This window comes from Ammospiza caudacuta, chromosome 9 (assembly GCF_027887145.1).
Source record: "Ammospiza caudacuta isolate bAmmCau1 chromosome 9, bAmmCau1.pri, whole genome shotgun sequence".
Lineage (NCBI taxonomy): Eukaryota > Metazoa > Chordata > Aves > Passeriformes > Passerellidae > Ammospiza > Ammospiza caudacuta.
Window position 1 is genome coordinate 32346165 of NC_080601.1, and position 9019 is coordinate 32355183.

Below are 9019 nucleotides of genomic sequence, written 5' to 3' on the forward strand. Positions count from 1 at the left end.
GTTATGTGCTGGCTTAATTGCATTACTTTTAACTGACTTGCTTCACATTCCAAATATCAAGCATATCATTACTCATATATAATAAATATATAGTAAGTATAACCTAAAGCTATGTGAAAATACTGCTTTTATGCAAAAAAATTGAGGTATTCTCAGAGAAGAAAGCTATTTCCTACATTGTACAGAACTAGTGCAATGAAACAATCTAATAAATGAGAGTGTTCTCACAAGGTAAGTTGTTTTGTCAGTTGAGTGCTTGAAATGCTATCTAATGTCTCTGTGGAAACGGCTGAAAGAAACAACAGATGTCTCAGATTTTTACCTTTCATGTCTTATTAAAATCAAGGAAAGATGGAAAGGCAAACAAAGGGTTACTCATCATTTTTCTTTCCCTGGAAAAAGTTCCTGTGAACACCACCTACAAGAAGAGGCAGTGATAACTGAAAGACAAAAAGCAATTTAGATAATGATGAACATTTATAAAAGAAAAGATTCATTAGGAACACTGTTCCCAAGGATAAAAGGTGGAAAGGAGACAAGAAATTCTGCAAGCAGCTGATGTGAAGAGTGTGGCAGTGCCACTGCAGCCTTCAGCAGAGCCATCTTGTGTTGTTCCCTGCCACTCACATCCACCGAATGAGAGGCTTCTGATCTGATTTGTGCTGCATATTTTTGACTTCCCTCCCTCATTCAGACTCTGAGGCACATCTGGCCTCTGAGGCACATCCCTGCTCTGCAGGGACTGAGAAGCTCCTGCCTAAGTAAGGCTCAGGGATTTGGGGCATCTTGCTGGGTGTTTGCATCAGGCTGTTCCACTGTCACCACCTGAGACATCCCCAGCTCCTGCTTTCATCCGCTCCCCACGCTGCCTTACATGTGAAGCAGCAATGTTTGCCATTGTTCATTATCTGCTAAACTACAGGAATTATTAAAATCTGCTTCGCATTGCTATGGTAGCCACTTACACTTTGCACTAGAAGCCAAAGTAAACACCCAATCCCTCATTCTGTTATTTTCTCCTTCTGTTGCTGCAGGAAGATGAGTATGTAATTTGCATTGGCTATACCAAGCATCTCCTGATAAGATGAGGATCTTATCAGGCTATCTTAGAGAAAATGCGCACGCAAAACGTGACCCAAGCAGTATTTCTGACCCAGGTTTCAGCACAGCCTGGGGAGCACATGTCCAACCACCATGCTGTGTGTGTGTCACTGTGTGCTGGGTGTCACACAGCCCACCTGGATGGCTGGAGATCCTGACAGTCCCTGAGGACACCTCTCCTGCCACTCCCACACCTGCACAGGCAAAGTTCTGAATCCATCCAGGCTCTGATTGGCAGCACCTGATGAAACTTTAGAGAAAAGGTGCCAGAGAAGAGATCAGACTGTTCTGCAGTAAAAGCCACTTAGAGGAGACGTGCAGAAATCCAGCTGAAATACTTAAAAAAATAAAATAACAATCCTGCTTTTGCATTCCTGAGCCAAAATACTGCAGAGGAGTTCACACAGAATAAGTAGGCTTTGATCTTAATAATTTTACACTTCAAATAAGGAAACTGAAGAGACAGTGCTTCTTTCCTTAGTTATTTTCATTTAAGGCCTGAATCCCAAGGTGCTGATACCAATGGGATGTGCTGATGCTAAGTTTTTAAAAACAGTTTTTAAAGCATTCAATGAATGATATCATACATAATGCCAAAGGCCCCAGGCACTGGAAAAGATTGGACTGATGGGTGATATTTGTGAACTTGTCTTTAGACAAGGCTGTCCTCAAATAGAGAGCCATAGAACAATTTAAAAAACCCCAAAACCTCTAATTAATTAATTTTTGGACACTCCCTACAAAGATTCAGACCTTTTATTTATATACAGATGCATGAGAATCAAAACACTTCTGTACCTACTGTAAAAGTTTTTAGACTAACTGTGGAGCTCTGTTGTAGACATGTCTTTTTAAGGTTTACTTTTGTTTGTAGAATTGCCAAAATTTAATTATGTGGACTAAAGCATTCAGTGGCAAGTTTCTGAGTAAAACCAAATTTGGGGTTTGTTTCAGTGATGCCTGACACTAATTTTTTGTCCTTTAAGGAAAAAAAAAAATCAGACCTAAACCAAAACAAATTACTGCTGCTTGGTTGGGAAGCTGTAGCACCTCTCCACCTTGTGGCAGCTCTAAAAACCCAGCCAGGGATCCCTGTGGTGGCTGGGAGATTTCTTGGCCACAGAGTTTGGTTTTGTCAAGGCAGAACACAGGAGAGATGGGGCAGAGCATCCCGGAGAGCAGAGCCTCTGCTCTACCTGGGTCAGAGCAACCCAGAGATGGGCTCTGGAAAATCCATCCTAAATGATCACTCATGTCAGGGGGAAGCTGAACAGTGTCCTTTCCTGCCTCCTGTCCTTCCCCTCCCTAGGTTTAATATGCTATAAATTAGGAAATACCTCTAGGTGATGTTATAAGACAAACCCAAAACAACCGCCCTTTTGAAGATGACCTGTCAGGTGTTCCACTTTCCAAAGAAAAGATTTGGGCACGTGTGCCCTAAACAAAGGTTCTAATCTTGCCAATTCTTGGCTGGAGCAGGAATTTACAGCTGCAGGTGCAGGATGAGGGAAGGGAAAAGGGAATGCTGTGAAGGGGGCACTAACCCCTCTATTAGGCCAGGCTGCTGTAACATGCATTCCTGTCTCAGGACAGGATTACAGCTGCAAGTCCAAGCAGCTGCATGCCCTCCAGAGAGGGGAAGATACAGAGCCATTTCACTCTCTGCTGGGATTGAAATCAAGTCTCCAATGCCTGTGGTACAGCTCATGTGAGACAAGAGATTCATCCCTACAACACCACCAGCTCCAAGATGTTTCCAGACCAGCTGTTGAAATAGGTATAGAGTGGTTTAGGTATTGAAAATAGGTATAGAACGGCTTTGTAGCAAAAATGTCACAGCAACACGCTTCCACCCAGGCTCTGGGTGCTCGCCCTAAGTGAACTGACCTACAGCCACAGCAGCATTTGAAGAAACCCTCCCTTCCACCAAACCCATCCACAGCCCTCCAAGCCACTCCAGAGGCATCAGAGGAGCCAAAACCAGGCAGTCTGTATTGAACAGCAGATTTCTTTGGAACAAATGCTTGGCAAAAAAAAAGCTTTTACATTTTTGCTTCCTGCAGTGCCTCAGAATGGTGTCTGTTTAACTAGCATATGCTTATTAATCTGGTAAGGAAGGCATTCTGGTGTGGTTAGTGAAAAACACAGGCAATTGTGTTTTGTGTGGGAGACAGTCCAGCTTGCCAAGCTTCTCTCCACAGCCTGTTCTGCCCTATCATTTATGAATAACTATTTTACTTCTCTAAAGGAACCAGCTCTATTTTATGGAAGGAAGGGTGATCCTCTGATCAAATCCATTGGTAAAAGGGTCTGAAAATGAAGGCAGCTTGCAGAAGTGAGAATTGCTGCCCATCTGGGGAGAGCTGGCACTGTGGGTCTATGAGATCTCCAGCCCTGGCTCTGGTGCCAGCATCAGGGTCAGTAATGAGTCTCAGGCCCATCCAGATCTGATAAAGTTCTTGGCAGGCACCAATGGCCATTTAGTCTCCCTTCTTTCTGCTGAAGAACAAGAGACTGCAGTCAAAAAACACTCCAAATTGTCCCACTCACAAGTCATTCACACAATTTACCCATGCTGGCAGATGCTAGTACCTTTCTGTCTCTTTCTAGAAGCTAGATTTATTTTATCAACAGATAAATCTTGAGCCAGTCTGAGTTGGCAACCTAAAGATGAACAGTTTGAATTTCAATTTCCTCTCTTATGCAGTCTCACCAGAACACATTCCTGTGTGTCCAGAACTAATGAGAGCCAGCCACACTTTCAGTAAATATAAATTTTCTAACTCTGCTGCTTCTAATGCTCTACTGTCTTTGTCTCTAGTGTCTTGTATCTCAGTAATACTTTTGAAATTTTAGCCTTGAGTTCCAGGTTAAGAACCAACTGGATTTTACCAAAAAACAGAAAATCATCCTCCCATCAGGAGCTGAGGAGGAAATATCTTGAAAATACCAATTGATTTCCAGATCTCTGATGTGTGGGAGGAAGCCAGCTGCCTCAGTGGAGCTGCAGCAAGTTCAAGGTGTGTACAAATGGTAATGGAAGCTGGACAGAAATGTATGAAAAAGGGAGTAGCAGGGGAAATATTAAACAAAGAGTAGGTCAAATCCCAATAGGAATGAGTTTACAGTGAGGTGGGCAGTATTTAGCATAGGAACTCAACATTCTGGTGTGCACTTTGTCTTCCCCTGCAGTTCTGCCCTCTTATTTCTTTCAGCTGCTCAGCCAATGGAAAACATTGCACTGATCAGGTGTTTTCCAGGTTGCAGTTCCCTCTGCTCACGAAGCCCACCAGCCACCCTTTGGAGCTGTGGGATTTCATACCTGGAATTGCTCAGGGCTCTATTCAGTCCGTCTGCACTGCAGTGGCACCGAGCAACCCTGGCTGAACCCTGTGCTCATCATCCCAACTGCTTTAAAAAACTCTTGCAGGCACTATACAGCTGAACCTCTCCACCCCAGTCCCTCCCCCCACCCCAAAAATAGTCAGCTTCAGTAGATAATGCACAGACTGGTACAAAGGAGGCAGTACCAGTGCTGTCATTAGACTGCCTCTGTTGCTGTTTTTTTCCCATTTCCTTTTGCCTGTCAGCAGACCTTGAGCTCATGACTCTGGCCCTTTTGTCCTTGCTTTGGCACATTCAACACGTGGGATTCATCGCCCTCATAAGAGTAGCATCTGCTTTTAGCTATGCAGGAATTCTATAAAGCATTGTTGTCATTGGGCCAAGAGAGGAGAGCTATCAGCACAAATATCACAGATGAACTGAAATAAGATTTTCAGGATATATAGGTCTGAAATATTTCTGACAGGTCAGCTAAAAGATGCATTAAGGCAGAATATAACACACATCAATCTCAAGAAATGCTTTTCTTTCCTTGACTTCTACCCATTGGAGCAAATCCTGAGCCTCTGAGTCAGCTTGTTGACATACTGGGGCAGAAATGACTGAAAAACCCTTGTGAAAAAAACATTGCAAAAGCTCTGTAATAAACCTCTATATCTTAACATTATTGATATATACAGCAGTCATTCTTCATAGTCTTCTTTGCTCAGTGTCCTGGGCAGCCAGGAACCACACTCATTTTAGATTATTAAAGTACAAGTGCATCTCTATTGACATAAACTTGGAGAAATACATCAAAGGAACAACAGTTAGGTCTTGCCTCCCATGAAATCAAATCACGAGAGATTAGTGCAGGAAGGACAGTGACAGAGAGAGAGCCTGCCATTGAAATTGTGGTGTTATAACCAGCTCAGTTGCCTTCCCTCTTGGTTTTGTCAGGAGAGAATCCAGCACTGTGCTTTCCGGGGGTGAGTGGACACCTTGGAGCAGCCACCAAGAAGTCCAACACAGCCAGCAGTGGTGGAGGGATTGTTCACAGCTCCTGGATTGTGTGGATCAGGGAGGTTTGAGCCCTCAGCCCTTAGCTGAGCTGCAGGGCTGCCTAAAGAGGCTGGAGCAAAGCAGCCCCAGCAGAGGCTTTTGGGCTGGTGGAGTCTGGCTGGACTGGAGTCAGGTCTGACTGATTAAATAAATTCTGATTGATTAAATAAAGGGCATCTTTATGTCTGTAGACCAGCAGGAAGGTCTGAGTGGGAGATCTTCCTGCCTGGGAACAGAGAATGACCCAAAATGCCTAAATTCAGACAAATGTGTCTCAGCAACTCAGAGCTGAGAGCAGGAGCCTCCTCTTAGCAGGTGTCTCTGTGTGCAGGGACACTGCATTGCTCCATCCTCCCTTTGCTCACAGACTGACCACAGGGAGGTTCTCAGTGCTTCAGCTGCTCTAAATATCATTTATCCCATGCAGTCAAGTTTACTGTTATGGAATTATGGAATTATGGAACCCTGGACACTTTTAAATATGAAGACTGCATTGACTAATGCCTCTGCCAATGTTACATGAATATAGTTTAAATTTAACTGCATTGCTGATTCTTACTGAAGGATGGCCTAACCCATCCCAGGGATAAATGTAATTCTGCAAAAGCTCACTTAGCTGCCAAATACAAACTGGAATATTTATTCTTATATGAATAAAATACCAACTGCCTCCCATGATGGTAAACAGGAGCAATATTTAAAGGACCTAAAGTACATGATGAGCAGTCTCAACCATTTTACAAAAGCAAATGTAATAATAGAGAAAAAAAGGGGTCTTATAAAAATATTATAATGAAAATGGCATTCAGAAATCCATTAGCTGTGCTTCATCACAGCACCAGGAAAGTATTTCAAACGTAAGCAAGGATCTTTGCTTTTAAAATCCTTAATGAAGATGTAAAGTACTAAAAGCCACTGGGAAATCTTAAAAAATGAAAGCAGGACCGTGCAGCAAAGCGAACACCTTGGTTCATAATGGATTACAAGTCAATACTGTTGTTCTTGCATACATTACTGCAGGCTGCCATTATCTGAGTGAATGAAACTGCAAAATTCACCTACTTTTTTTTCCTTGGCCTCCTTATTTCTACTAAGATTTGCTTCATTTATTGATCTCCCTGATGGGTACCATAGCAATGGATGAAACAGGGCCATTTATTGAAAATTCCTTTTATTAAGTTAAACAAAATGCATTCAGGTAAAAATTGAATGGAAAGATAAAATGGGCACTGAAAACAGGTAAGGGGAGTACTTGTGGAGGATTGGGTTTTGAAACATAGCTAAAGTTTGTTCTTTTGGTAGGAAATTCAGTGTAATCTGTACAGTGCAAAGATCCCAATGGTTTTCAAGGAGAACTTTAGGATTTATTAGGTACAGAAGCTCCTAGTTTCTGTATTCTGCAGCAACATCTGGGGATCAGAGCCTCCCAAAGCAGATTGTGAAGACACTGCTAAAGACTTCTTTAAATGTCCTGCACTAATAGGGACCTTTTTCCTGTAGATGTACACTTCAGACAAAACCTGTGATTTTTTTATGACCACATTTTTTCCAAGTGCTCACCCCCTGTCATTTTGTTGTCAGGTATGGCTGCAGCAGGGTGTGTTGTGCAGCCACTGAAAGTCTCTGAGGAGAGCAAGGGGAGTTTATAAGGGCATAATTTCACTTCAAACAAGTAATTCAGTAGTACATTGCTCACCCTGCCATGACAAGGAAGAGAAAATGCCCTGCAAGTTGCAAAGCCCTGGAGTTTATCCTTTACCAGTAAATGAATCGAGGAAAACCAAGCTGATACCTCACATTTATTAATGTAAACCATGATTAATGGAATCCTGGCTTCCAAGGCAGGTGGTATCTGAGAAAAGGATAATTGGAATATGTTCTGCAGCAAGAACAAATGCTGTGCCTGGGCCAGTAATGCAGGGCAGCTCTGCTCAGTGAGCTGGTGCCCACGGCTGTGCTGTAAGCAGTGCGTTTGTGCTGCAGGCCCTGCCCATCCCATGTTTGCTGTGGCACACAGGAGGGAGCACTGGGGATGTCCCATGGCTGCTCATCAAGGCATGTCCCTCCACATGTGCCTCTGCTCTATGGCAAGTTCCAGCTCTCATATCCCTGTAGTTCCAACTGCAACAATATCTGAAAATTACCTGCTTGTCTAGGACTGAACTCCAGCACATTATAATGAGTAAAAAACCCCAAATCCCTGAATATAATCAGCTGTAGAACCATCCCCAGGGTCTCACCTTTGGCTGTCGTTCCATCAGAAGTCAAACAAGCCCTGGACTCACTGGTCACTTTCTGCTACAGGCAGGATCTGCTCCTTGTTTGCACCCTCTGAGTAGCTCTGTGAGTAGCACAGCCTCCTTGCGTCCTCTTTGCAGTGCAGGAAAGGTTAATGTTCAGCCCTAGATTGAAAGAATCTGGCTTTGAGCTCCCAATTATCTTAAATACAACCAAGTTCACTTTTTTTTAAAAAAAAGATGCTTTAAAAGCACACAGCTGCATAAAGGATGAATGATTCACTTCCTCATGCCTGATGGAAAAGAGAAGTCAATGTCTTAAGTGTAATAAAGTTGATGAATTATGGGCTTTAAGAGGCAGATCTTGCATTGGAATAAAGAGAATGCAGCAGGCAATCAGTGTGGTGAAACTACTGTTTATGCACTTCACAGCTTAACAAATAACATAACAATATATAGAGATTGATTTTATAATATAACATAATGATTTCATGCACAGTGGCTGTTCTAAATGATGTATTGTTTATTGGTTCTGTCAGTGCCCAGCAGTAACTGGTCATTTGTCTCGCTGTGCAAGAAGGGAGTTGGCAGAATCTTACCTTGAAGGCAGTGCTGTTTTCTAGTGGTTGACCATTCAGAAGGTGTTACAGAGGCTGAATCTGGGCTGATAAACAAAGGAAGTCCAGGAATAAATCACTGTCCCCAGGGTCAGCAGGCTCAGCCTGGCTTATAAGCTTTCTGCTCAGGGCTAGGTCATCTTGATGAGCCATGGAGGTGGCCCTTGGTGTTTCTTAGGTACACTGTGGTTCGAGACAGAAATAATTGTAGTTTTAGGGCTTCTCTTTAACTTTCAAAATACATGAAACAACACAAGGGCTATGGTGCATCTTGCTAGTTTTGTGTACAGATTACACTGAATTTCCTACCAAAAGAACAAACTTTAGCTATGTTTCAAAACCCAATCCTCCACAAGTACTCCCCTTACCTGTTTTCAGTGCCCATTTTATCTTTTGGGGTTGTATTTGGTTGCTTTTTAAAATTAGTGTGAACCATCCTATGTGTTGGGCAGTGGGAGTGAGACATGGGTGTCACCCAGCTGTCACCCAGCCCCCTGCTCCCTCCTGCACGGAGATTTTAGGCACTCAATATTACTTTGCTGATATAGGTTTTTCAAGTGGCTGTGCGTGATGATTTGGGGCCAGAAGTGAGAAAGAAACTACTCCCTGCAAAATCAAGGTGGGCACCGAGGGACGGCAGATTGGGAAAGCAAAGCTCATCCTGAGCATGAGAGTCTG